Source organism: Cervus elaphus, chromosome 23 (genome assembly GCF_910594005.1).
Source record: "Cervus elaphus chromosome 23, mCerEla1.1, whole genome shotgun sequence".
NCBI classification, from domain to species: Eukaryota; Metazoa; Chordata; class Mammalia; order Artiodactyla; family Cervidae; genus Cervus; species Cervus elaphus.
This window is the reverse complement of record NC_057837.1, coordinates 52,813,485-52,841,404: the sequence shown is the minus strand read 5'-3', so window position 1 is coordinate 52,841,404 and position 27,920 is coordinate 52,813,485. Positions and strand designations below refer to the sequence as shown.

General features: G+C 50.5%; 1 protein-coding gene across 1 annotated transcript in view; it reads left to right on the top strand.

Moving 5' to 3' along the window:
* Window positions 1-24,380, top strand: part of STK35 (serine/threonine kinase 35) — a 42,954-nt gene extending 18,574 nt beyond the window's left edge. The window contains exon 4 of the mRNA XM_043883469.1: window positions 19,928-24,380. The gene's annotated coding sequence lies outside the window, so the exon portion shown is untranslated. The remainder of the gene's footprint in view (window positions 1-19,927) is intronic.
* Window positions 24,381-27,920: the final 3,540 nt, after the last annotated feature.

Sequence of the window (27,920 nt, the reverse complement as noted above, 5' to 3'; positions counted from 1 at the left end):
AGTGAAAAAGAGATAACTGACAAAGTTTTGTCTTCGTGTATTGCCAAGCAGCAGACCACATTTTGGTGCCTCTTCCTGTTAACCATGATGGGGAGCTGAGAAGTAGGAGGGACCTAGAAGGAATTATTCAAAAGTCCCAAATGAATGGGCAGAACTTGTGTGACCTGATTGCTGGCCAGCTTTCTTACCAAACCTGTGGTCATGGATCACATTCTAGCTGCATAAAGGAAACCCAGTTGTCCCCAGTATCAGCATGATGAAAGAATGCCTCAGCCATCTAGGACTGTAGATTTCAGAGTAATGTTTAAATTGGGGCTAAATGGTTTTAGTTTTTTGCAAACCTTGAATGGAAATGCACTTTGGGTTGGAAACACGGGATTCCTCTTAGAGGAGTGTTGCCTCGTGGACTGTCTAGAATTGAGTCCCATTGGTGCTTTTTAGGCTGTGTGACCTCAGGCAAGTCATTTTACCTCTGTGGGTTTTATTGTCTGTGAAATCATATTTATCTGAGTGAGGCTGTTGGGGGAATTGCAAGAGGCTGTGAAAGTGCCTTGTATAAACTGTCTAAATGAAATACTAAACGGTAGAGTTTTAGATACACACTTGGGCTTGAGGTGGAAGCCTTGTCTTGTCTCTGAACACAGTGGTCTTTAGTTGCCTTGCTTCTGAGGATTACCAAATAAATAGCTTTCTTTTTTGAAGCAAAGCTATAGTCAAGGCAACTCTGTCCAATAGCTTGTTCCAGAAAAATATATCTATTTTTTAATTTAAAAAAAAATTTTTTAAAGGTTATTCAATGATGGGTCCTACTACTCCCTTATTTGTCACTTTTTGAAGATATTTAATAATGCCTAATGGTCCTTACCAGCCAGCCAAAAGCCTTACCCAAAGCAGGAAGCCAGCCAAACTAATGTCCCAGGTGCTACCGCCCACATGTTGCCAGGGAGCATGTTGAGGGATAAGGGACTCTGCATTCACGGCCGTTTGCTGTCTGATACACAGACCTCAGTTACTAGGGCCTTTTGAAGCCAGAGCCTTGAATGATGTAATGTGGAGTGGGCAGTTCAGGCCTGAAGAAGGAACTCAGATGTTGGGAGATCTGAGGGGGTCATAGAAAATGTTCTTTGTACCATATGCTATCTTGGTAGCTGCTCCACAACAGAAAGAAATTGAGCCTAATTTCTTGAAGTAATGTGTGCGCATGCTAAGTCTTTTCAGTCATGTCCTACTCTTTGTAACCCCGTGGACTATAGTCCGCCAGGCTCCTCTGTCCATGGGATTCTCCAGGCAAGAATACTGGGACGGATTGCCCATTTCCTCCTCCAGGGGATCTTCCCCGCCCGGGGATTGAACCTGGGTCTCTGACATCTCGGGCATTGGCAGGTGGGTTCTTTACCACTAGTGCCACCTGAGAAGAATAATGTTGAAATAATAAATGATGGATTTTTCACTGGCCTGAAGTCCTAAGATGTGGCTCTGGGCTACCATGCTGGGTATCCGGTTGGCCGCTTGACCTGGGCTTCAGGTTTCGTTTCTGTTTTATGAATTTGAGGTTTTTTAACACGGTGCTCTAGTTGAGCCCCTTAGCTGGAGATTCAAAAGCTTTTTCTGCTCATCTCACAGGCAGCAGCACGTGCTTACACTGAAGCTGTAGAAACCCATTCAGATTATTTGCTTCCTCTTGGCTGTAATTAAACCCAAATTGTGTCACCTTATAGGTATCAAGTTCATCAAAAATAAGACTAAATACTTTAAAATGGGGCGGTGGTATTTAACGTGGTTTATTTTAAATGACAGAGTCTTCAAAACAGAGTCCGAGGGTAGGAGTGGGGCTGTAAGCTTTTAAAAGCTTTTAAGTGCGTGGTTGAGAACCCAAGACTAGATTAGTGTCCACACTGCACCCGAGAGCAACTTCCTGACCCAGCCATCAGAACTAACCCAGGAATTGACAGGCCTTTCTCTCACAGAACTGCCCTCGCTGTGGGAAGAGGCAGGAGGAGACCATGGACGAGACTTAGCTTCTGGGGGTGTGAGACCTCCACTCAGAGCGTCGCTTCCTGAGTCTAGAAGGCTCAGGCTCTGATGGAGGGTAACAGTGCCAAAGATGATGATAATTAATGACCATCCCTGGGCTGGGTGCTTTATGACCATTATTTCATTTACTTCTTTTCAAGTAACTTCTTGAAGCCCACAGAGCTTGTAAAGGTCAAAGCCTAGATTTGAAGTGAAGTGAAGTCACTCAGTTGTGTCCGACTCTTTGCGACCCCATGGACTGTAGCCTACCAGGATCCTTAGTCCATGGGATTTTCCTGGCAAGAATACTGGAGTGGGTTGCCATTTCCTTCTCCGCCTAGATTTCAACCTAGGTCTAAATCCATAGCTTTAGCCAATGTGTATTGCCTCATGGAATTGTGTATAAATCTCAAATGTTTTCAAAATTCAACAAACTGAGCATCATGTAGATTGCACTTCTGCCTCCCCAGCACCACACATCGGAGATGAGTAACCTGGTCCTGAGGTGCCTGGCACTTAGTCAGTTTCCAGTTGGGAGGTGGTTTCTTCTACTCTGAGAAAGTTTGGAGTGTGCTGGTAAACAGCTGGGCAGCCCAGAGGACAGTGAGCAAGGAAGGTTTCTCCGTCAGTGCAACCACTGAAGAGGCCAAGGTCGGAAGTTTGATTCTCATACCCCAGAGGCTCGTCCCTTTTAGTGTCTGGGAGAATCTTGAACAGCCCTGAGAGAAGATGGGAGGAATAGAAGAGGAAAGTGCCAACCTCACCCTGAAGTAGATGATTGAAAGAGAAAGTTGCTCAGTCGTGACCGACTCTTTGCGACCCCGTGGACTGTAGCCTACCACGCTCCTCCGTCCATGGGATTCTGCAGGCAAGAATACTGGAGTGGGTTGCCATTTCCTTCTCCAGGGGATCTTCCTGACCCAGGGATCGAACCCGGGTCTCTCGAATTGTAGGCAGACGCGTTAACATCTGAGCCACCGGGAAGTTGAAGTAGATGATTAGGTCCTTGGAAAGAATGGAAGCTTTAGTTAAAGTAGAGAGATGGAGGCAAGGGTATTTAGACAGTGACTGTTAACCTTAGATCCAAGCAGAACTGGAACCGCTGAGCTTCTGCGTCCCTGTCTATCAGTGGAGGCCCCAGCCTTGGTCTGCCCTGTCTCACCAGACTTTGCAGAGCTGTGAGGGCAGAGGGGTGTTGGGTTTGCTTCTTTTCCCCAGGAACGCAAAGCTCGGTGTTCACTGAAGACCCGGTAGCTCCAGGTACCGCCAGTATGCAGTGCGCAGGCTGTCCCTTGCTTCTGGGTCTCTCTACTGGTGTTTCCTGGGAGTTTCAGTTGGGGAAGACTGGTAGTAGTAAGGCCAGGCTGCTCCCTGGGTGCCAGCTTTTGCCCCCGCTGTTGCCCTCTCTGTCTGTTGCTCCTGCTGTATCAGCATGAGGAAGCTGAGCTGTCTGTTACATAACGGGATTGGTTGCCCCCAAGGATAATCTGTCCCTGGAAGCTCTGCAGGACATCAAAGCATCCATGAGGGGACAGGCCTGCCCCAGGGCTGTTGTTGCTCACATTCTCCTCCTCCCTGGCATCCTTGGCTCCTCCTAGGCTAGGCAGCATCTCTTTGGGCAAATCAAAATAGCTCTTATAATCCTCCAGCTGTGAGCCAAGCTCCTGATGGTTGAGGTCCTTTCAACTCCCATTTCCTCTTACCCCAGGGACACAGATACTCCCCCAGCAATAGCAGCTCCTGATTATAAAACCTGTTTTTCAGGGACCTTCTGACTTGTGCAGGGCAGAGGCCCCATCCTTTTATCTCCAGCCCTGAATTAAGCACTTTACGTACAGTATCTCATTTATCACATCATCTGGGCAACTCTTCTGTTCTCTGCCATCATTCTGCAGATGAGGAAGCTGAGAATTCACTACAGTTCTGAGAGTCAGGATTTGAAACCTGATTGGAAATTCCACTGTTCGATCCTGCCTCCTAGAGCCTCTTTAAAAGCAGCTTTAATGCGTTTATATTTTGAGGCAGATGCTGGGTCCCCCTCCTGTTAGCGCCACACGAGAGGCCCCCAGGTATTAATGTCAGTGCTGCCCGTGGGCGTCCTTCGTAGTCTGACAGTCTTGGCACAGCGCTCTGCAGCAGGGCCACCTTCTCCTTCGGGTGAGATCACCTGTGTGTTGATTCCTCTTACGTCACACTGACACAGCCTCAAACATGGGCAGGCGAGGCAAGACTGGGATGGTGAGGCGCCCATGTAACCAGGGGCCAGGCAACGGTAGGCAGAAGCCACACAAGCAGACAGAGGTTAAAATTGGAAAGCAGGGGACCCAAAGCATGCCCCAGGTGGGGGCAGCAGGAAAGCACTGGCCCCACGGGGGTGCTGATGGGGCGATCTACACACCAGGACAAGGAAAGGCTCTGACGTGACTCACAGGCAGCCTGTTGTCTCTGATCCCCGGAGCCTGGAGGAAGCCCATTCTAAGTGAGCTTAGCTAAAGGTTGATGAGGATCTAAAGCTAAGTGGCAGGGGTTGCTGGGTTTCTCCCTGACCCATCGTCCAGCTCATTTACTGACCGGAGTGGAGGGCTTCCATGATTTCGTCCCTGTTGTTGATACAGCTGTCTGCAGTCCTGTGTTGAGTGATTCTGAGGCCGAGTCAGATTGGTGAGCAAGAGCCCTCTTATGGCAGACACTTGCCTAGCAATGGTCTTGATAGCGCAAACCCCAGTGTTATCCTCTAAGACTCCCAAGTTAGCCACGGACTTGAGAACACTTAATTGTAGTAGGCATGGCTGGGGAGAAATAGAGGAAGCCTGCAGAGAGTGGAGGGAAAACTTGCTGGAGAAGGTGGTGCTTTGGGCTGGTTCTTGAAGGTAGGTTTAGGGGCGCTTTGTAAGCCAGGTGGTAAGTGAGGTGATCACATCTCAGGGTTTGTCTGAAACTCGCCCTGGCATACAGTGGCCTTGTTGAGTATAGGAACTTGGCTGGTGAGGGGAGAGAGGACTGTTGTAGTGAAATCCCCAACTGGAGGGGCATTCGAGACCAGGGCCTGGAGAGAATGCCCAAGGTTTATCTTGATAAATTAGGGCAGTAACATATAAGCTCTCAGCCCCTCTTTTCATTTCCGCTAGTGAGTCTTCTGTGATTTTACAGAATCAAAGGAAATGGAGACCTCCTCCAGCATTTCTAGGATTCAGAGGCATGGCAGGCCTTAAAACTGCCAGCTGAGTTTAAAATAAATCAATACCATAAAATACTGCAATGAATTTCCTAACTTTAAAGGAATTTCGCTTTCAGTTAGAGGTGCCAGGGGAAAGCTATAACTCAGCCTGCATCGTACACAGGTCAGAATTCTGTATTTGGTTTCTTTGTAAAAGAAAGTGATGTCTGGGGACTCGGGAGGAATGGATTAGAGCCACCCAGGCACACCTTAGGGCATAATGAGGAAGATGAAAATGCTTCTGTTTTCCCAGACTGCACACAGGAGCCAGATGTGGGGCCTGGGCAGGTAATCTTATGAATGGTAGATAACCTTGACTTTTCGTCATTCTGAGAACTGGGCCTGGAGAAGTAGTGGAAAACAGGCGGGGTATATGGTATATCATGTTGGATTTGGGTATTAACCTTCTGTTCCAATGGAAGAGTCACAGATGATGTGAGCCAGTTGACTCATTCTGTGTTTACTTCCATTGATTTGCAAAAAGGAAGCTCTTAAATATCGTGTACAGCACCCTTTTGTGTTTTTCCTTTCTGCTTTTTTCAGACATGTCTAAGACATGTCCTCCCGGAGAGTTCCAGTCTAGGGCAGAGCTAAGGCATGGGCAGAAAGAGGGGAGGGCTGTCAGATCTTGGCAGAATGCTTGGCCTTTCCAGTCCAGCCCAGCCTTGTACCAGACGTAAGGAGAGCTGGAAGTCACAACCAAAGACTCATTTGTTGTTAGTAACCAGATTGCAGGCTTGGATGTGATGAATGTTTGGATGGAATCGTTGGTTTGCATGGGACAGCAGAAATGAGTGTGAATATACCACACCCAAGACCAAACAACAGGGTGACTTTTACCTTCCCCCCGCAAAAAAAAAAAAAATTTGCTTGGGAGTTTAGGCCAGTTGCCTAACCTGAAATCCAGATGTCACCACTGACGTGATCCAGAGGTCATCCTCCCTACCCCCACCCTGAGCATCTCGGGGCTTGGTGTATCACAGAGAGCCCTCGGAAGCACATCAATCCAGCCCAGTGTTTGGAAGTCCTATAGCAGGAAGACAGCAGTCCCCAGAACTCCAGTTTCCCACCTACTCTTAGAATTTTATTGAGATGAGATGAAATGCCGTTACAGTAGTAACAGCATAGGCAGACCCAGGTGTGTCTTCAGAATCCGCAGCCTCATTCTGCACGGCCCGGGTAGAGTTCAGTGGAAGGAACTGAGAGTGTTGGGGGTAAGAAGTTTTCTACTTAACAGATCCAGAATCTATGCTGTGACACCTCGCTGCTCCTCCCCGCCCGCCCGCCTGCCCGCCGCTGCCATGGCCCTGCAGGAAGCTTGGATGAAGGCCTGAGAACTAGGAGGGGCTGCCGGGTTCTAATCCGGGCTCCATGTAATATACTGACTAGCGTGGGGCTTTGGACAGGTCACACACAGGGGGTCCTGGATGCCTCATCCGGAAAACTAGTAGTATGGAAGGACCCCTCGGCCCAGCCCTCTTCCCCTCCTGCCTCAGCCCCGGCCTGTTCCAAGCTCCACGTCGGGTGTGGTCCTAGGAAGGGGACTCCAGAGTCTTGCATAGTTTCTTCCTTGTGTGTGTGTCTTGAGACTGAGGTGAGGCCCTGTGGCCTTCTGTGGGCTAGGGGGAAGAAAGTAACAACTTCTTAGGCTTCCCAGACCCTGGGAAAATGGGCTTCTAACGCCTTAGTAACAGTGAGCGAGAGTCCTTCAGGGGAATAACAGATCCTGTGAGGCCACTGTGGTGGGACAGAAGGTCGCTCTTAGAAGAGGAAGGGGAAGTTGAGAGCCAGCAGGCACAGGAAAGGGAGAAGTGATGGGATTGGAGACGGGCTTCTGTCTCTTGAATGGTATCTTCGACACAGCTTCGAACCAGACTAGGAAATTTTACTTACTTGTTCCACACGCATGTATTAAGCACCTGCTGTGTGCCTGGCATGGGCTGTGGAGATGAAAATTAGATATCGGAGCCTGGGAGTCCTCACTTAAAAAGTGAGGTTGCCAGCACTGGCCCACAGGTTTTTCAGGAGGAGTAAATTGAAAAGTTCATGTAAAACTAGCCTAGGGGTGCTGGGCATACAGTAGGTACTCCACAGCTGTTGAGTCCTGCTGTTCTCTCATACCAGCTCTTGGCATGCATAATAGAGTAACAGAGAAGTATCTCAGAATGTATGCAGATTCTTGTCTCCCTCTCCAGCCCCCACCAAAAAAAACACTGAAAATGAAATAGCTTCTTGGGCTCAAGGTGACCTCCATAGACCCAGGGCCGCCTTCACAGCCCTTATTTGATGGCTGAGTCTTGCTGTATTGTGTTCTTCCTCTTTGTAATCAGCTTCTGATTAGTTGACTGATGGGTCTAGCTCTTCTGGGTCTTTATTTGCATTTTCACTCTGCTGTAATTATGTCTGAAGAACATTGCATTTTGTTTTTGTATTTACTTTTGCTTTTTAGAGGTGAAAACTTGTCCAGTGTCTGTCCCCTGGGTAGGCCGGTTGTTCTGACAAAGAGCATCTTTCTAGCTCTGGCATCACTTTTGGTTTTTTTTAAACAGTTACACATCGGAATCATGATTGTTGGCTATGAAATTGATTTTGAGAGCCACCCGATTTGTAAATTGGGAAATACTTTGTATTGAGGGTTAAGGAAAGGAATACTGAGGAAGGAGGTGAGGAGAGAAGGTCTGTAGTCTGTTGCCTTCAGGTTTCTAAGCGCAAATACCAGAAGCAGAGGGGTAGCCCTTCCCTTAAGTTCAGCCCTTCGGCCATCCTGTCACACCTTGGTTTGAACTCTGTATAGGCCTTGGGGTGGAGAATGGCCCCACCTGCCTTCCACAGATCTTCTTTCTGGAACCCAAGAGAGCCTGGGTCCTTTTTTGCATTTGTTTAGCAAATGCTTAAGAAGAGATTTTGCAGCTTGCTGGTGGTCTTGTATGCACTGTGTTTGTTTCTGTATAGCATCAGGCCTGCTGCAGCCTGGAACCTTTATCATCTGTCAGGCGTGGTGGGGGAGGTGCCAGGGAGCGCCTCCTCTCACCTAAACTTACTGAGCACAGGCTGTTTGCCAGATTCATCCCCTCCCAATTTACTGTCTTGTTAAATCCTCACATGGGTGGCTTCCCTAGGTACTGTGTCCACCCTGCTCCCACAGGGCACATGGCTAGTGCCCGCCAGCTCCAGGCTACAGCTCGGGCATCCATGCCCTTTTCCATCGGGCTTCCAAAGATCTGTCAACACAGTGGTGTCTCAATGCTCCCAGGAACTCGGAGGACCATGTGCTGGCTTTTTGTTGAAGAAGTAGTAGCAGCAGGAGGATGTGTGACTTCAGATGGCCCTTGGAGAAAGGAGAGCGGAGAAAGGAGAGCAGACAAAGTCTTCTGAACAGGAGTGTGAGCAAAGACGGAACACTGGGGATCTGTGGAGGGGGCAGATCTTTGGGCTGGTCCACGCAGAGGCTCCAGTTGGAGAGGAAAGTAATGCCAGTTTGCCAAGAGCCTTGGATGTTGGTCTAAGGAGAGTGAACTTCATCCTGCAGAAGAGGTGGCAGTGGTGGGCGGTGCTCGGGTTTTGACAGACGAGTCTGAGCAGCGATAGAGAGGGAGATGGGATGCTGCACCCAGAAGTGCCTGTCTTCAGAAGGTACGAGGCCTGCCCTGCGAGTAGAGACCCTGTGCTCCCGTTCTTGCTTTTGAATCTGATGTGCTCATACACCTAGGTTTGAATCACAGCTCTGCCTCTCGTCAGTGGAGTGCTTTGGGCAAGTCACCTAACTTCTCTGGGCCCCCATTTCCTTATCCACTAAATGATGCCCGTTTAATACTGACGCTTACTGTATACTGTTGGGAGGACTAAATGCACAAGAAACATAAAGTGCCCAGTGCAGTTCCTCGCTCACAGCAGGAGTTCAGTAAGTGGTGGCTGCCTCTGTATAGTTCCTCGTTCTGTTTGGTTTTGCCAAATCTCTTAGGCTAATCATTCGTTTTTGCTTCATTTCTCACTAACAATTTGCAGTGCCCTTCTTTTCCCTAAGAGAGTGCCAAGCCTTTAGCAAGTGCCCCTCGTGAGTTCCCCTCGACACACTGGGCTTCAGACTTCTTGCTGTAACCAGAGTCCACACGGTCTCCTTTGGCCCAGACCACTCTGGGTATGACCTTGTTGGAGCTGTGCCGTTCACAACCACAAATTGTTCCATCCCCATATGGTGGAGCCTCCTCTCCCCTTTAGCTCTGACAGCTCCTTGGACATCTTCCTCCTGGCTAAGGGCCCAAGAGGCGATGAGAACTCTGCTGGGAGCCCACCCTCTCCCCTGAGCCCTTTCTCTGCTAATCACAGCAGCCACAGCTGAACCCCAGTCTCTTTAGGGGCCAATTGAGGCTGTCGGCAGCTTTCATTTCATCCTCACACTTATTTAATAAGTTGAGGGGGGCGGAATTAGGGTATCTCCCTAGCTGACTGCCAATTACCAGGGCTGTTTCTGCAAACAAAAAGTTCCCCTTTAGTTTGTCTTGAATGAGTTCCACCTGGACCTGTTCACCACCTGAGCTGGTTTAGGAAAATCCCCAACCCCCAGACCCTGACAGCCCAGTGACTTCTCCAGGCCAAAAAGACCAGGTTTAATTGGATCTGCGTCCTCAGACCCAGGTGGGTGACTCAGCACACAGATCCCCAGAGACCTCCAAACCACAGAATCTTAGATCTTGCCCGGTGGTTCTTCTTTTCATGCATTTGGCAAACTTTTAGATACTAGCAGCATACTTGAGGGAATGAGAAGGTATAAGACAGTACTGAGCAGGTCAGCGGTGTGACACCACAGTCACTGCTGTGATGGGACCGAGCCTCCTCTATCTAGGAGCCTCACGGGCCCCTCCTGCTGCAGTTGGCGTGGTACTGGTGGCTGCCCTGACTGAACTCGGGACGTTCTTGAGATAAAGCTGCCTTGTGTTTGCATGCACACACCATCCTGGTTTTAAGCTCTGCTTACTCCCTGTCTCTCCGTAGCTGTGCCCTGCTGTATACGGGGCCTGCCACTTGCTGCCGTGAGAGCATGTGCCCTTGTTGTGCTGCATGGGGCCCAGCTTGGGCTCAGCTGACATGCATAGAGCCCACCTCCTCTTAGTGACATTTGTCCACTTTAAGGGCATCTTGGGTTCCACTTGTAAGCCTGTAGGAGACGGGCCTCACATCCCACTGCTCTGTGTGGAAGGGCCCCGGTGCAGGAGCTGGAGTCACCCTCCTACCCTGACCCCCAGGGCACAGTGCCCCGTCCTCCTTTGCCTGAGACGCCCCCATGCTGCCTTCTAGCTGGAAGGTTTCCTCACTGGAGATGGGGCCTATAAAGCTCATCTTGGTTCTCAGTACTCCTTGGGTCCCGGACTCCTCAGACTCTGAATGTTGAGGATATTTCCCTGGAAAAACTCATGTGACTCACACACATTGAGACGTGTCCTGTGCCTTCAGGAGGGTTTCTGCCCATCCTTGAGGTTAGAAGGACCCCTGGTCCCAAGCCCCTCGGCACATGGAGAAACTGGGTCCCGAGAGAAGAGTAGGGGGAGCTTGATGAGGCTGGGAGCCAGGTTCCCCGCCTGTGCTCTCGCCACCAGGCGGGTCAGCGTCTCGATAGACCGCCACATGGGGGTACGTTTCCTCCGGTCGTGTCTGTGCTGTCCCAGCCTGGGTGGCAGCCTGCCTTTCAGAGAACTCACGGGGCACTTGCACTGGATGTGCATCAGTAGGTGAGGAGGATGTGAAAATGGGAGGGATGGTTTCTCAGGCAAAGCGAAGACCTCTGGCTGCACAGGGGCTGCTGCTCAGTTCCTCACGGGGCTGCCCTGTCCCACCGCCTGTTTCCACAGTCCATGTCCTCCCAGCGTGGAGATTGGGAGGCGCTAGGTATGAATCCACTGCCTCTTGAGCCACTTGTCAGCTAAGGGGACTTGTTGGACATTTTTTGGCAAATGGCTGGGCCTGTAAGGAGGCTACAGTGGGACTTTAAGATCTGGGAAGTCTGCAGAGTTGAGGCCAAATCCAAGTCTTCCAGTCCTTCTCATTAACTTTTTACCGTGACTGACTTAGACTGGGGACATTCTCTGAAGCCAGGCTGCTCCAGCTAGCCAGAGCCAGGTTTCAAGCTCCCTCTCAGGTGAAGCAGACTGGTGTGCAGACTGTGGACTGTCTTCTTCCCCGTGAGAGCTGGTGTTCTGTGGCGAAGTCAGTAAGAGGGGTAGTCTTGGAGGAGCCTCCTGGTTCCGTCACTGATAGGCTGTTGTTGTGTCAGGAAAACCCTTCCTCCCCGTGTGCCCATTTCTCTCCCTTGGTTCTAAGGGTGTGGGGGTACCAGGCTGGGGGAACACAGTGTAGCATGAGAGAAAAACAGCACTAGCAAAACCCCAACTTGTCCCTTTGCAGCCACTGGAGTCTGGAGAGGTGGCCAGCCTCCTGGGGTGGGGTGAGCGTCCGTCTTTGCACCTGGCTTGTTGGCTGTTCAGTTGGAACTCAACCGAAGGCAGGGGTTTCAAAGCCGTATTTTTATGTTAAGCTCCTGTCGTGTTGAATGAATGATTCCATGAAGTTCGTAAATTAATTTTTTATTGCCATGTGCTAACTCCCAGTTCCTATCAATCACACAGTATTCCAGCTCCTTCTGCACTTGGCAACCTGAGAGACTCCAGGGAAGCACTGTCCCTGTCCCCCAGGAAGCTTGTTGTTAGGGGGTGATGAGAAGATGTGGAGCATGGTTAGTTGGGGGGGGTGGGTCTCTGGTCATCCTGTGCCTGCTCACCAGAGAACAGGAAAGAGTCCCTGAGGTGGCTGGGCCCCTGGGAATACTTCCCGGAGGAGGCGTGCGCCATCTGAGCTGACAGCAAGGGGCAGGGAAGGGAGCGGTGCAACCAGACCCGCAGTTCTTGAGGCCCAAAGGAAGATGGATCCTCAAAGCAGGATGGACGCTGTCGCCTCCAGAGAAGACTGACACGAGGCCAGTTCATCTTGTCTGGAGTTTTTGCCTGAGTGGATAAGAGGTGTTGGTTTGGGGGATGTCTTTGAAGCTTGATCAGGTATCTCCTGTGTGTCTCACTGAGCCCATCACTGGGCTTCACACCTGCAAAATAGACGTTTCCACATTGTAAGTTGAGAAAACTGAGGCTTGACTGAGCTGGGGTGTAAGCTTTAAATCTTCCTACTCTAAAACCCAGGCCCTGGACAGAGCACTGACTGTGCCATTCTGTAACCTGTGCTCCTTGAATGGTGCTCCTGCCATGGTGGGGACCTGCTCCTGGGCTTCTGCCTCGTTTGGTCCCCTGGGCAGGACTCAGACCACAGCCCCAGGTTGTCTGAAGCTGCTGTGAAGCTCCTGCTGGGGAAGCTTCTGTGCTCTCTGCACTTTCCCTTTCCTTGACACCGTGCCCTTTCTGGATACCTGGAGACATCATTTTCCCATTTGTAGTGTCTGCTCCATTTTCTTTTACCCTGACGATAGGACCTCGTATACTGAGCTGTGAGGTGTCCACAGCACAGCCGTCCCTGGTTTTGCCCTACGCTGAGCACCAGTATTGGCTTAGCCGAGCCTTAGAGAAGTGATACGCCAGAAAGCTTGGCTCCCTGGCCTCAGTCCCTCTGACCGATTAGACAGTAGTCCCTGAGCCGCTGACAGTTCCCTATAATCCCCCTCCCCACTCCCCCCTGCCCCAGCCAGGGCTGGCATGTTGATATCTTTAATGAAAAGCCAGCTGTCTAATATATAAAACAAATGAAAATAACTCATTTTGAAGCTAATCCTGCTTAGAACGAGAGGCTAGCCCTCTCTGACCCTGAGATTACATTGCCTCTGAGCTTCCCCAGAATGATATGTTGGAAATGAATAACCTGAGCCTCGATGTGCTCATCCATAAAATGGGGATAACTCCTACATGGTCCTTTGCCTGAACAAAAGGAAGCTTTGTATATCAGGCCTTGCACGATGTCTAGTTTTTTCGCAAGCATCATTAACTGCAGTCTCAAGACCACCAGCTAGGACGTTGGGTGAATTCTTGGCTTCCCACCCAGTGACACCACAATTTGAGTATGCCAATCAGGTGGCTATTTTCTGATCAATACATGAGAGGCAGAGAGGAATAGAGAGAACCAGAGTTTCAATTTGAATCCCAGTCAACCCTTTACATCTTTTTGGATTTTATTTCAAATCCTAAAAGGTGATTCTGTTAAAGTGCTACACTCAATATGCCAGCAAGTTTTGGAAAGCTCAGCATTGGCCACAGAACTGGAAAAGGTCAGTTTTCTTTCCAATCCCAAAGAAGGGCAATGCCAAAGAATGCTCAAACTACTGCACAATCGCACTCACTTCACATGCTAGCAGAGTGCTCACAATCCTTCAGGCTAGGCTTCAATAGTACGTGAACCGAGAACTTGCAGATGGATTTAGAAAAGGCAGAGGAACCAGAGATCAAATTGCCAACATCTGTTGGATCATAGAAAAAGCTAGAGAATTCCAGAAAAAACATCTATTTCTGCTTCATTGACTACATTAAGCCTTTGACTATGTAGATCACAACCAACTGTGAAAAATTCTTAAAAAGATGGGAATACGAGACCACCTTACCTGCCTCCTGCAAAGCCTGTATGCAGGTCAAGAAAAAACAATTAGGACTGGGCATGTAACAACACACTGGTTCAGAAATCAGAAAGGAGTATGTCAAGGCTGTATATTGTCACCCTGCTTATTAACTATATGCAGAGTACATCATGCGAAATGCTGGGCTGGATGAATGAAGCACAAGCTAGAATCAAAATTGCCAGAAGAAATATCAATAACCTTAGATAGGCAGATGACACCACCCTTCTGGCAGAAAGCGAAGAGGAACTAAAGAGCCTCTTGATGAAAGTGAAAGAGAAGAGTGAAAAAGCTGGCTTAAAACTCAACATTCAAAAAATGAAGATCACAGCATCCGGTCCCATCACTTCATGGTAAGTAGATGGAGAAAAAATGAAAGCAGTGACAGACTTTATTTTCTTGGGCTCCAGAATCACTGTGGACAGTGACTGCAGCCATGAAATTAAAAGACACTTGTCCCTTGGAAGAAATACAATTGCAAACCTAGACAGCATATTAAAATGCAGAGACATTACTTTGCCTACAAAGGTCCATATAGTCAAAGCTGTGATTTTCCAGGAGTCACGTCTTAATAAAGACTGAGCACCGAAGAATTGATGCCTTCGAACTGTGGTGCTGGAGAAGACTCTTGAGAGTCCCTTAGACAGCAAGAAGATCAAACCAGTCAACCTTGAAGGAAATCAACTCTGAGTATTCATTGCAAGGACTGATGCTGAAACTGAAGCTCCAACACTTGAGCCACCTGATGGAAGAGCTAACTCATTGGAAAAGACCCTGATGCTGGGAAAGATTAAAGGGAGGAGGAGAAGGGGACAACAGGATGAGATGGTTGGATGGCCTCACCAACTCGATGGACATGAGTTTGATCAAACTCTGGGAATGGTGGAGGACAGGGAAGCCTGGCGTGCTGCTGTCCATGGGGTCGCAAAGAGTTGGACACAACTGAGCAACTGAACAACAACCACCCTTTACCAACCATTTAACCTTCTACAACTTGATATGGACCCTCTTGAGACTAAAATCCCACATCTGTAAGGAGAGCCTTTTTCATGGATAGATGTGTCTGTAAAGTATTGTGAGGACTGTGGCTCAGTGTTCCCTGCTCACCTTAGCAGCACAGAGCAAGGACTCTTGTGTTTCAGATTTCTAGGTCCCTGGACTTCAAAAATCCACCTTTAGGCCTGAGCAGGTTGAAAGGTGCTGAGGATACCTTTGCGACCATCTGGCTGCCCTTGGGGCAAAGGCATGGCCATGGAAAGCTACCCTTCCACCTCCACCACCACCCTGCCTGCCCTTATTCTTAAATCTCCGTTTTGAAAACATAGAAAGTTCCCAGTTAAGCTTTGACTCCAGATGAGTTATAGAGAGAAAGATAACTATAAGGGAGAGAGCTCCCTCCATGCCCCACTGCTGGAAATCCTCACCCCTCACAGCTGACCCCAGAGGGCAAATAGCTTGCCCATTTGTTAGGAAGGAAGAAGAGGTTTGGATAATGTAAATGGCTACGGTAAAAGTGCTGAATTAAACCATTCCCATTTACTTTTCATTATCATCTCATCAAAGAAGTGACATTTTGACTGTAGGAGGAAGGCCATACCTTTAGGATGAAGGGTAATCGTCTACTCACCCGGCTGTTCCCAGTCTGTGAGCTGAGGCCTAGGGGAGGGAGTTGGCTGTGTGAGCCCGTTCTGTCCCCAGCCCCATGACTGCCTGCTCCCACCTCTGCTTTCCCCAGCTTTTGTTCTCCAGCCCGCTGACGGCCTTAGTGGGAGCAGTTTGGTTCCTCGGCTTGCTTGGACAGACCAGACCACTGCTTGGCTGGCAAAGAAACCTGCCAGAAGGCTGCTCACTGCCTGATTGGCACCATATCCCCTTTGTGCTCTGGACCCCAGACCCATGCAGAGGTACTTCAGCCAAGCCTTTTCTGAGTGCATCTGTTTATAGGTGAAGGGATTAAGTGGGTTTTAAACTCTACTTAAGCTCTTCTTGTCTTTCTAGGGAGGGATTTTACATGTAATAAAAGCAGGAGCTTTGGAGTGAGACAGACCTAGGTTCAACCCTTTTCTCCGCCACTTATTAGCCATGCACATCTTCTATCTGAACTTTCATTTCCTTGTCTCTGAAACTGGGGCCACAACAGCTCCTACGTAGTATGGTGGTTGAGTGAGAGGAGGCAATAGAAGTAAAACATGTGTGTCCAGTGAGTGGAAAGCAGTGTAAGAGAGTTGACAGCCTTACTAAGTTGTTACCTATGAAAGTGGCCTACATTTATCTGTCATAGAACATGCCTCATACATAATCAGTGCTGACCAAATGATTGCTCTTACGATCATTATAGAGAAATAAGGAAGTCGGATGTGCTGAGGGAACTTAGTTCTAGAGCTAACATAAAAAAGAGAAGAATTTGCCATCACCTTCCTGGGCACCTTCCCCCCAGGAGACATCTCAAATGTGGGCTGTTAGAGCCACTGACGGAGCCTGCTCGGAAAGCACTAAACGGAGGCTCGTAGTAGAAAGGCTCTGGGCTGTGAGGCTGGAGAAGAGGGGCTGAGTGCTGGTCCTGCTGCTCTGCTGTGGGGCAAGTGGTGAGCTCATCGGGCAGGTGGGAGACGGGAGTGCACTGCCGATGGCACCTCACCTGCAGGCCAACCATGTCACCCGTCTTCACTGTGCTCAGAGGGATGGATTCGCTTACTTGGAGGGCTCTGCTGTGGTCAGAAGTCAGTGTTCCAATAGAAACGGACAAGGCAAGCCGTGACTGAAGCCGAGAACCAGGCAGTCAGGGAGCGGAGGTGTGGCACCTGCTAGGAGGAATGCCAAGGGGCCCCTGTGCTGGGGTCCAAACCATTCATTGTTTGGGAGGGCCTGCTGCTGCGATACCTCAGACCCTGTGATCTGAGCCCTTCCTACTCAAGGCTGTAGGAAACCCCACCCCCACCCTTGCTCTCTTCCAGGGAGGTTTCAGCCATGGGCTGCCCGGGGAAGGTGCACCTTCTCTCATGGGAGATGGAGAAGAATGCAAAGCCAGTGTTCTCGCTATGGAAGAAAGGGTCGTCTTTTTCTTGTCCCTGCCCCCTGGGCAGAAGCAGGCAGACCTATGGGTTGTCCTGAGATGTCCTACAAGGAGGGCCAGTGCCAAAGCTAGAGGGAGTATGGAGGAGCCTGTGGGAAATGTCAGCCGTGTCCTGGCAAGGGACCCAGTGGTTACAGCAGTCATTACGCTGGTGTCTCCAGCACTCTCACAAAGTGCTGGGTGCATGTTTTGACCTTCTTCAGGCACACTCTGTTCTGCTAGTTTATTATGTAAAAGAGACTTCTGGCTTCTGAATTTCCTTGCCGGCACTGCTTTTCAGCTGCCATGGGCCACCTTCCTGTTGTGACTGACAGTCATCCATTTGAGTTTGTCCTCAGCTTGGGTCCAGCCAGGGGAGGGAGGAAAGCAGTGTTGAAAAGGACATCAGTGACTCCAAAGATTATCTCAGCATGACCATACCACTTCCCAGGCCTTTCTTGTATCTCACAAGGACTTGATGTCTTAGACGGTGAGGTTCACCGCAGGCCTTCCCTCTCCCATCTTCTGGTTGCCCTGCTTCATTCACTGGAAGCAGCAGGGAGAAGGCACTCGCCTGCTGAATGAAGCTGGACTTGGGGATGGCTGCAGGACCGTCCCAGGATGTGCTCGTGATGGCTGTATTTTTTCCAAGTCAAAAACTGGCATACAAGACCCACCAGTGGAGGTTTGTTGAGGGGGGACTAATAGGCAGGGCAACAGAAGCAGCAGAAAAGAAGGCTGGGGCTAAGAGGTCCTAGCTTCTCCTTCCGAGATCAGATACTTCTCCAGTGCCTTTATCATCCACTCTCGCTTGACTCCGCACAGGGACCCCAGGTCACGCCTCCCTTGTGCAGTGGAGGAACGGTCGCATGGTCTAGTCTCTCATCTGAGGGTGTGGAAGATCCTCTACCATCCACTGTGTGTGGAGGAGCCCAGAGAAGAGCCTGGTCTGGGCTCTGGGATCCCTCACTATTCTAGGTACCTTTCCCAGGGACCTTTCTTATTCATCAAAGGACATAGTTTTTCCCATTAAAAAGTACAGTGTGACAATGTGATGTGTACTCAGTATTAAAAATACAGAGGGAGAGAGGAGGAATAGGAAAATCCACCCATGACAAGTACATTTTGATGTATTTTCTTGCTAGATTTCGTATACTTGGAGGTTTTTATTTTTTACATAGTTAAGATCATACTGTATGTCACAGAACTTCATAGCCTTTTTTTCCCCACTTAACCCATGGAAATGCTTCTGCCACACTTTGTTCAGAATGCCACACAGTTTTCTCCTTTCCTCTGTAATATATCATCGAGTAGATGGATCGTTTGCTTCAATCTCTCATTTTTGGATTTGCAGTTATTGCTTCAATTTAAATACTGCTTCTGTGGACATCTTTATTCATAAAGTCTTTTTCATATTTAGTATACTCAGTTAAACTAGATTTCCAGAAGTGGAATTATAGGATCTAAATACATTTGAAGCTCTGAAAAAGTTGCCAAATTGCTTTCTAGAAGGTTTTGTCATACTCTTCCAGTGGAGTGCGTGTCCTTGCCATGATTCGCCCAGTTGGAGAGTTAGGATGGCTCAGTGGCTGAGGACTGTGGCCTCTTAAGCCTGACACATTCGTAATTTCTGGGTGGGGACAAATGGCTAGGGGAGGATGGACTTGTCAAGGAGTTGGGTCCTGCCGTAGGCCAGGTACTTCACAGTCATTATTCCACTCAAATCTCAAAAAAGAGCCCCCATTTCGCAGAAGATGAAAGGAAGGCTGACCTGGAGAAGTAAATTGTCCAATATCACCATATCCTGCTGCCTCCAGTGAGGACTAGCCAGGCATCTCCCCGGGACCTGAGGATTACAGTGTCTCTGAGTGTACAGATGTCAGGTAATGGGGGGAGGAGGTGGGGCTGGGAGGGGACACCGTGTTGTCAGCCTGCAGCAGTTCACGGAACCTTGAAGCCAGTGGGGGATTCAAGCACCCTGGGTAAGGCTGGTCTGATTCAGTCATTCAGATGGGCATTTAGAAACTGATGAGACCATGGGTTGCAACACTACTGACTGGGTGGCCCGCCTGCCAGGCTTAGGCTGTGCTTAGCTCTGTTCAGGCTCAGGCTGGGAGAGTAGGGCTGGGCAGGGTGGGGACCGCCCAGAGATAATCTCTGCAGGTTGTTGTATTCTAGGCCTCCACTAGAACCGGTTCCTGAAGCATAGGCCACTGGTCTTGCCATTCCCAGATAGCTAGTAACAGTACAGCTAGGCACCGTTGTAAGCTTGCCACATATTAGTTTATTTGGACCTCATAATAACCTGTGATGTGGTGCAGTGACCAGACCAAAGAACCAGAGGACTCCGATTTGCTCACAGTCAAGCGGCAGAGCCTGTGGACTGGGCCGCCGTGCTGGCTCCAGCCTCCTTCTTAAGCACGGCAGTGTCCTGAGCGCAGGGCCCAGCGGCTGGCTGGGAGACGAACACTGCTGCTGCCTGTGGGACTCCGGCCTTCCTGATGACCCGGGCGGGTAGCCTAGTGCAGGTTCTCAGAGCCCTGAGCCTCACTTCTCTTGTCTCTGAAATGGGATGAGAGGGTTGCTGTGAACGCTCAGGGCAGCCTGATTAGTCACAGAAGGGAGGGAGTGAGTGGGGGATGAAGGCACTCTGGCTGCCATGGCTCGGGGACAGATGACTAGGATCCTGTTCATCTTCTCTGGACAGGGTGGGGAAGCCAGGAGAGAGGGACTCAAAATTTGTAGCCAGGGCCTCACATGGATTTCCAGCCGGAGCCGGAGCCTCAGGCAGTGAGGTGACCTGACGTGCAGTGCTTAGCCTGCATCACAGCTGGAAAGGTGGGGGTAGCAAGTCTGGGACCTGGAGGCTGTAGTGAGGCTGGATTCACTGCCGAGAGTGAAACCAGCTCCCCCGCCCCGCCCCGCCCCGCCCCTGCACACTCCTGAATTCATCTGGGTTGGGCTTGGCACCTAGGGAGGCATCTGGAGCTTGGAGGCACCCACACCCACTGACCCACGTCCACTCTCCCTGCCTTCTGTCTTTCAGGTTGACCCTCGGGACCCACAATCTCATCGTGTCTCGCACAGAACTCAGCAGAGGGCACAGGTGGTGGCTTGGCCGGTTGGTGATCTCCTGACAGCCGGGTCTCCAGCAATGTGAAGCTTTCGTTTGGGTTTCCCCCCTTCTCTTACTTTTGCTTTATTTTTTATTTTTTGTCCCTCCCCCTTCTTTTTTTTTTTTTTTTAATTTAAACGATTAAGACTTCAGAAGAGCAGGAAGTTATGCTGTGGACAGGCACCACTTTCTTTAAAGAAACTCAATACGGACAAAGCATATGTATAAATTTCATTTTTAATTTTTATAAGGGGTTAGGGAGCTATTTTGTTTTTGTCCTTTATTTTCCCTATCTTCTTTCTTTTACCCATCTCTTAGTTCTGCTTATAACTCCTCACTTCCCCAGAGAAGGCCTGCCCCTCCATGGAGAATTTGGGGACCTCTCCTGGATCAGGGGGCTTGAGGACAGAAGGAGGCCTCTGTGCTGCCTCCCCACCAGGTGCGGGAACTGCTAGACTCCCTGGTGGGCTGCTCCTGGCTGGCCCTTGGGCCTTGGAGATGATCAGAGGCCAAGAACCACCTAGAAGGGAAAGACCCAAGCTTGGCCAGGAGAACTCAAGAAAGAAGATCCCCGTTTGGAGATTGTCTTCTGTAAGCGGTTGGAAACCCAGAGTCACACCAGGACTTACAGAGGGAATCCTTTCCCTCTCCTGCCCTTCGTGACCAGGGGTTCTGATGGGGGAGGGCCAGAAGGTGACCATCTCTTACTCCCCGGTAATTGAGCAGCCAGCCCACCCCAGCTCTACAGACCTACCTTTCTGTTAGTGATCTTCCTCCCAGACGATGATTCCCCGGGAAAAAATGTCGTGCCAAACCTCTGCCTAGGATGCAGCAGGGTCTTCCGCGGGCCTCTGTCACTCCTGTGAAGTCAGCACCTACCACCTCCTGCTTCCAGGATCATCATCTTCCCAGATGTGCCCGCCAGATGTCCAGGGTGTCAGAGCCACCTGAGACCCAGTTGTGACCATTGCCATGAGAACAGGGTGTCCTAAACAGGCTGTTATCCCCTCACAGTGCAGTGTGTGCGCTGTGAGCCAGGCCCCATGCTGTCGTCTATGGTGACAATGCCAAGCGTCATCTCCCTCCCTGCAGAGACTTACTGTTAGGGGCCCACCCTCAGTGTAAATGTATCTGATGGGAAAGGATGGACCTGGCCGAGCGGGTGGACCACAGCCATCAGGTGCCTCTGGGCTTGGTGGCCGTGACTCCCGACCCCACCTCCAGTGTCTGTGTAGCCTTCCTTCAGCTCTCCGATGATGCTCTCGCAGCCTCCCTCTTGTGCTTTTGAAGAGGCATGTCCTCTCCCCTTACCAGGAGGAGAGCTATTCCTCTTGCCGCGTACCCGGAAGCCCCTTCAGCTGCTCCACAGGCTTCTCACCCCAGAACAGCAAGGCAAGGAAGGGAAAAGGAATTCTTCTTTTGTGTTTATCCTTGTTGTTGTTTTCTCTAAACCAGCATAGAGTGGATAGGGGGAGATGTGGACGGCATTTAAGTTGGTATGTGACCAAGGGGGGTTTCCCCCCAGAGCCACAGTCCTTCCACCCTGGGAGTTTGGAAGAGACCAGCACAGCATCAGCCCAGATGCTGTGCAAACTCAGCAGTATGTTTGCTCACATTCTTTCCACCTTTTCTCAAGGCTTCTTCCTCCTCCTGGGCAGATGGCTGGCTGTGGTTAGCAGGATCCGGCAAGGCAGCAGGTGGTGGCCAGGCCCCTCACTCCCCTCCCTCAGCTGAAATCCTTTGTCATCGCTTGGCTCTGCTCCTCTCTGACTTCTCAGACGACCTGGGTGTACGCTGAGCTGCAGCTGGAAGAGCGCATCCCCTAATTGCAGTCGATGGCCCTTCTCCGCCCCACCTCCCTGCCCTCCCTTGGGGGCAGCTGTCTGTCTGCGAGCATGTGGGGAAGCAGTCCCTGGACTCAGCAACCCCACCTCTCCCTGGCCACAGCCCACACTCTGAAATCCTAGTGAGGGTTCAAGTCTAACAGGATATTTACCTTTTGCTTATCCTTCCCTTCCACCCTCCCCAGGTGTCTTAGCTCTGAGTAAGGTCCCAGGTGGCCATACCTTTTGGGCGAGGTGGGTAGCCTCGGTCAGGTAGCAGCATCCACATACCCTTGTCTGGCAGGACTCCCAGCCCATCCTCGCTTGGTGGCAGGTCCTCCTTCCCTGGCTCCTGAGGCCCAGCTTGTTAGCCCCAAGTGCCTGTCTCTCCCCCTCCCCCGTCTCCACTTCGTCTGCCTCGGGCACCTAGCAGCCAGTGGAAGGCAGCCCGAAGTCAAGGCTGGCTCTGCCCGGGCGGCTGCCTGTCCCTCAGCCACTCTGCATCTCTTCCCGATGGGGTCAGCCACCTCGTCTCTTCCTGCCTTTTCACCTGGGTCTCGGGCCTGGCAGCAGCCCTGGGGCACATCATCTCAGCACCACCAATTTGTTAGTCCTGTGCAAGTTCTAGAAATTTCCAGTCCTTAAAATAACAGTCGGTTATTCTCCTGGGATCTGTGGAAAGGAGAGTCTTTGGAGGGAGGATCTCCGCTTCATTCTCCCTCAGTGAGAGGAATCAACAAGACAGATCATAGTGCCTTATTCCGTTGCCCTCCCCGCCAGACTGTCTGGCTTAGTACATGGCTTCTGTCTCCCTATCCGTGCCCATCTGTCACTTAAACTCACTCCCATATAGAGATAGCCACGTTGGAGGATGGCTTCCCCCGACCTCCCCGTCCCTTCCTCAGAGCTGTGCTGCGGACAGGTGTGCATTCTGCCCTCCTCCCCAGCAGGTCCCCGCCTCTTCCCTCCAGCCAGGAGAATGCACGTCTTTTTCTTCTAGGCCTTCAAGGCCAGCTCCATCTGACCCCCTCCTGGGCATGGGGACTAAGGCCACGGACCTCGGCCTCCTCTCATCCAGAGGCACTGGGTCAAGAGCGGAATTCTGTCCCCTAACCTGCTGTGATTCGTGCACCCATGGCTGCCTTTCTGAGGGAGTGTATTCAATGTTTACTCAAGAAATACCCTGTTTACAGCTGGAGGAGAAACGTGCCCGTTGCTGGGTGGAGATTTGACTCTCTGTACGGCTCCTGGCCTCCTTTGTGGCACTGCCTGGTGGTGACCCCAGAGTGAATGAAGGCGAGGGGCAGGGCTGGGGCGCAGGCCCCACAACCCCTCTGCCCTGACCCTGCGGTGCTAAGACCACTTGCCATCTTCCTCACAGCCTTCACTCCTCGCCTCTCATTCCCTTCCTCCAAGGTCTCTCTCCTTAACATATCAGTTATTCCTAGAAAACCAGTGTTTGGAGCAATAAGATAATTTTCTTTTTTTGGCTTGAGTCTTTTTCTAAAAAAAGGAAAAGAGCAGATATTGTGGGATTCTTCTTTCTTTTTCTGCTGTTGCTGTTTACCTTTTTAGAAGACAGATCTAACTTGGATGGTTAGCTGGGTTTCAGCCTCAGGGTGTCCTTAGGAAGCTTGGAGAGGTAGGATCAGGCCTCCACCCCCTAACTCTCTGCTCCTGCCACCCAGGCTCCTAGCCCTGCCCACCAAGTGCGCGCCCACCTTTGCTCCTCTGTGCCAACCTCTCCCTGCCTGTCTTGGCTCTGTCTCTAAGTGGGGCTCTTAGGTTCTTGCCCCTTCCCCATCCTGGGCCTGGGCAGGGGGCCCAGCCGCTGGAGTCGCCAAGACCTGGTGACCTGAGAAGAGCTGAGTTGTGCTGCTCCAGGCTCCAGACCCCTGGCTTGGGGCTGAGGTGCAGCCTTTGGGACAGTGTGGGCCATTTCTGATCCGGCCCTGCTGGGCTTTGATGGCCAGGCCTCCTGTCTGGAGAGGAGGTGCTGGGAGTGGAGCACCAGGACGTGTCATGAGGTTGGCTAATGTCAGCACACATAGTTGAGCTCAGGCTGAGTCCACTGCCAGGGGCTCCTGGAGTCCCTAAGACTGGGGGGAGGGGGGGGGCGGTAAACAGGAAGGAGACCCCTGCATCTTTTTCCCTGAGAGGCCACAGGAGGAAGGGAGTCGGTTTAGTGACATTTTAAAGAAGTCTTTGTTCTCCAGGTGCCTCTTTCCATCAGAGCAGGGGAGGATGTTGGAGTGATTTGACATTCGTGTGGGGCCAGCTTGGGTGCAAGGGAGGTTTTAAACCCAGGCACAAGGTTAGTTTCAAAGACTAGTTAATCTATTTTCTTTATTTTCTTTTTTTTGCACAGAAGCTGGTAATCTAGGACCTACGTGTGAACAACTTTATATATGAATATTTTTTGTACTTGGTTTACTTGGGTTGGTATGATACATTATATTTAAGTTCCTTGAACACTGTGGATCCCCCTAATGTGTATGAATGACTGAGGCTTTGTAAATTAAGGGACGTTTGTGTGAATAAAGTTATTTGATGGGGTCAAAGAAGCCATATGTGATTTTAAAAGGAGTGCTTTGTGGTTTTGTCATCTCCTGTACAGAGGAGCTTGTGTTGGTCCTGGTGGGTGAGTGGCAAGAGAAAAGGATGCTCGGCTGCTTGGTGAGAAAATGCCTGGTGGCCTTGAGCAGTCTTCCTCCCACTCCACACCTGGGGCTGGAAGCCACATCAGGCTAGCTGTTCTCTCCCCAGGGGTCCGAGGCCCAGCCAGCTTTGCCAGCTGCCCAGATATCCAGGGGCCCTTCCTTACAGCCCCCAGATCTGTGCTTCCTCAAGTTCTGCCCCTAGGGACTTTTAGTGTAGAAATGAGAGGAGTCTGCAAACCCTGGCTACAAGGGGAAGAGGACTTTCTTGGAAAGCTCAGCCGGGAGGTGGCTGCTCAGAGGAGCAGGGCGGAACAGCCCTGTGGGGGTAGCACCACTGTGCAGAGAACATTGGTTGGCCTTGGGGGTTCAGGGGAAGGGAAGAAAGAGCATACAGCCCATCACCTGCCTGGCCAGCAAAGACCACATTCCGCGAAGAGTGAGGAGGCTTTAAAAGTCAGGTGCTTAGTTACCTGCGTGGTGTGGTATGTGCCCGTCTGATGAGGAGAAAACGAAAGCCCGGAGAAATCCAGGCTGTGGGGTGAATACTTGGTGAACAGGAAAAGCCATATGCCACATGTTGGCTGGGACAGGTGTCAGCTGGGCTGCATGTCCCTTCCTCCACAGTGACAGTGGTGATAGCTACCTTCAGAGCAGCTGACGGCTCCGTAAGAACATAGTCCTGGGCCTGGCACTTAGAAGGCTCTCAAGAAATGGTTCTATAGTTTCCTTGTCCCAAAGAGAGAGAGTTGGGATTCTCTGGGAGTCTGCTGAACTCTGGACCCTGCCTCCTGGTACCGCACAGCACCCGTAAAGCTTAAAAATCTGGAAAGAATTGATGTTTGACATGGGACCCACCACTCAGACTTTTCCTGAGGAGATCTAGTGAGCCCAGGAGTCATAGAGCTGCAGGAGGACAGAGTCAGGACTCTGGAATGTGGGTTTAGAGGAAGAGATAAGACAGGCTCCCCACCTAATCTGAAAGTGAGCGGGCTGCATTCCAGGCCCAAGCCTTGGTGTCCAGCAGCTGCTGGGGATGAAGCTTCTAGCAAAGGACACTTCTGTGCTTAACCTGGAGCTGGAAGAAGAACAACCCGCAAACATTCTGGTTTTTTTTGTTTGTTCTTTTTTAAATAACTACTGAGATAAATGACCCTTTTGAAGGGTACACGGCTGTGGTTTTTAGTATATTCAGTTGTGCAGCCATCACCTAATTCCAGCACATTTTTATCATCTCAAAAAAGAAACCCATGCCCACCTACTGTCATCCCTTCCCAAACATGCTCCTCACACCGCCCCTCCCCACCTCCTCCCCCCCACACTTTCCAGCCCTAGGCAACCACCAATCTGCCTTTGTGTCTGTGGATTTACCTCTGTAGATATTCCATATAAATGGGATCACTTAGTAGGTGTCCTTTTGTGTCTGGCTTCTTTCACTTCGTAATGTTTTCAAGGCTCATCCCTGTCATTTGCATATACCAGGGTTTCCTTCCTTTTTATTGCTCAATAGTATTCCATTGTATGGAAATACCACATTTTAGTTTTTGTCTATCCACTCACCAATTGGTTGACGTTTGGGTTGTTTCCAGTATCTTGGTTATTTTATATAATGCTACAATGATCGTGTACAAGTTTTTACATGGACCTGTGTTTTTAATGCTCTTGGGCACATACATATCTGGCAATGGACTGCATCTAATGGTAATGGCACAGTTTTTGAGGATCTGCCAAACTGTTCTCCAAAAGGATATACCAACACAACACTGATTTTTTTAAAAAGAGGGTGTACCATTTTACATTCCCACCAGCGACAGAGGGTTTCATTTTCTCCACTTCTTTTCCCACACTTGTTACTGTCTTTTTTGCAGTCGTCCTCGTGGGTGTTAAGAAATGTCTACACCCCTATACCGCTAATGGCGGACAAGGGAGAATAGTGAATAGCTACTTTAGATTCCCATCCAGTCACTGCTCTAGCAGGCATGGGGGGCAGAGTTCAGAGAACACAAACTGGCTCTGCTGTGTGTTGGCTCCTTGACCCTGAGGCAGATCCCTTTTCTGACTTGATTTTCTCATCTGCAAAGTAGTAAACACCCCCTTCATGTGAGAGGTGGCAAGCCTGAAAATTTTCGTGCCACATCCATGGTGGGCACTCCAGAGCATTTCTTTACCCGTCTCCCAGGCACTGTGGGTTCATTAGAACTGGGATCAAAGTGGAGGGGCTTTGAGAAGCTCACTCTCAAAGTGTGTCGGGTGTGGGCGTGAGGGATGAACCTGGGGCACATCACTGGGACATGGGGTCCCTGGAGTGGGGGGATCTGGGTGCCCTTCACCCATGGAAGGAGAGGTCACACATCCAGGCCTGCACTGCCCATCCCCTCCCACCCTGCTTCCACATGTCCCTCCAACTCCAGCCTCTGGCTCAGTCATTCGGTAAATAGCTGCTCCAGCCACCAACTCATTGCTTGTGAACCAAGTGGGGCCTGTGGGCCAGGAACTCCACATCCAGGGGAAGAAGGACTCAGAGAAGACAGGTGCATCGTGGTATGCCTGGCGTGAGACAGATGGACATTCTGGGGCTGTGGAGTGGTTGTGGTGGAGACATGCTGGACGAGGTAAGGCCTGATGCCACACTTGGTCCAACCTGCGGTCTGACCCGAGCCCCCAGCTCTCTCCAGGCCGCACAGCAGTCCCCAGTCCACAGTGCCCTAAGAGGCTGCAGTGGGCACAGCACCCAGCCTTTGTTAGCCTTTCAACTGGAGAGTTGCAGCATCTTTCTGCTACCCAGGAGGTCTTTGCATGGTATCCCACCCTGAGTACCCAAAGGAGAGCTTGTGGCATTGAGACCCACCGCTTGATCCAGCCTTTGCGTGGCAGATTTCCCTTTAAATCATTGAACTAGGTCATGGCACAAACCCTCTGAGCTCCCACTGCACTCATGGGATCACCCAGACTCTCTCCTTGGCCTGTCAGGCCCTTCTCGATCATCCTCCCTAGACCCTTTTGCTGATGCTGGTAAGCACCCCTCAGGCTCTACTGTCTAGCCATCTCAGCCTCATTGCTCTCCTAGAAGCACACACAGGACATTTCCTTTTCAGGGCCTTTAACTTGGTATTCCTGCTGCCTGGAAGGCCTCGCTTCATTGCTATAGTTAGGTCTCTGCTCATGCCCTTGAGAGAGCTCTTCTGGTTCCCTTATTTAAAGAAACACCCCATCACTATCTCAAGCCCTTTAACGTGCTTTCTTTTCCTTATAGCACTTAACCACTAGCAGAAAGTTTTATGTGTTACACATGTGTGTAATATACAAGCGTGTGTGTGAATGTATGCTGCTGCTGCTGCTGCTAAGTCACTTCAGTCGTGTCCAACTCTGTGCGGCCCCATAGACGGCAGCCCACCAGGCTCCTCCATCCACGGGATTCTTTAGGCAAGAATACTGGAGTGGGTT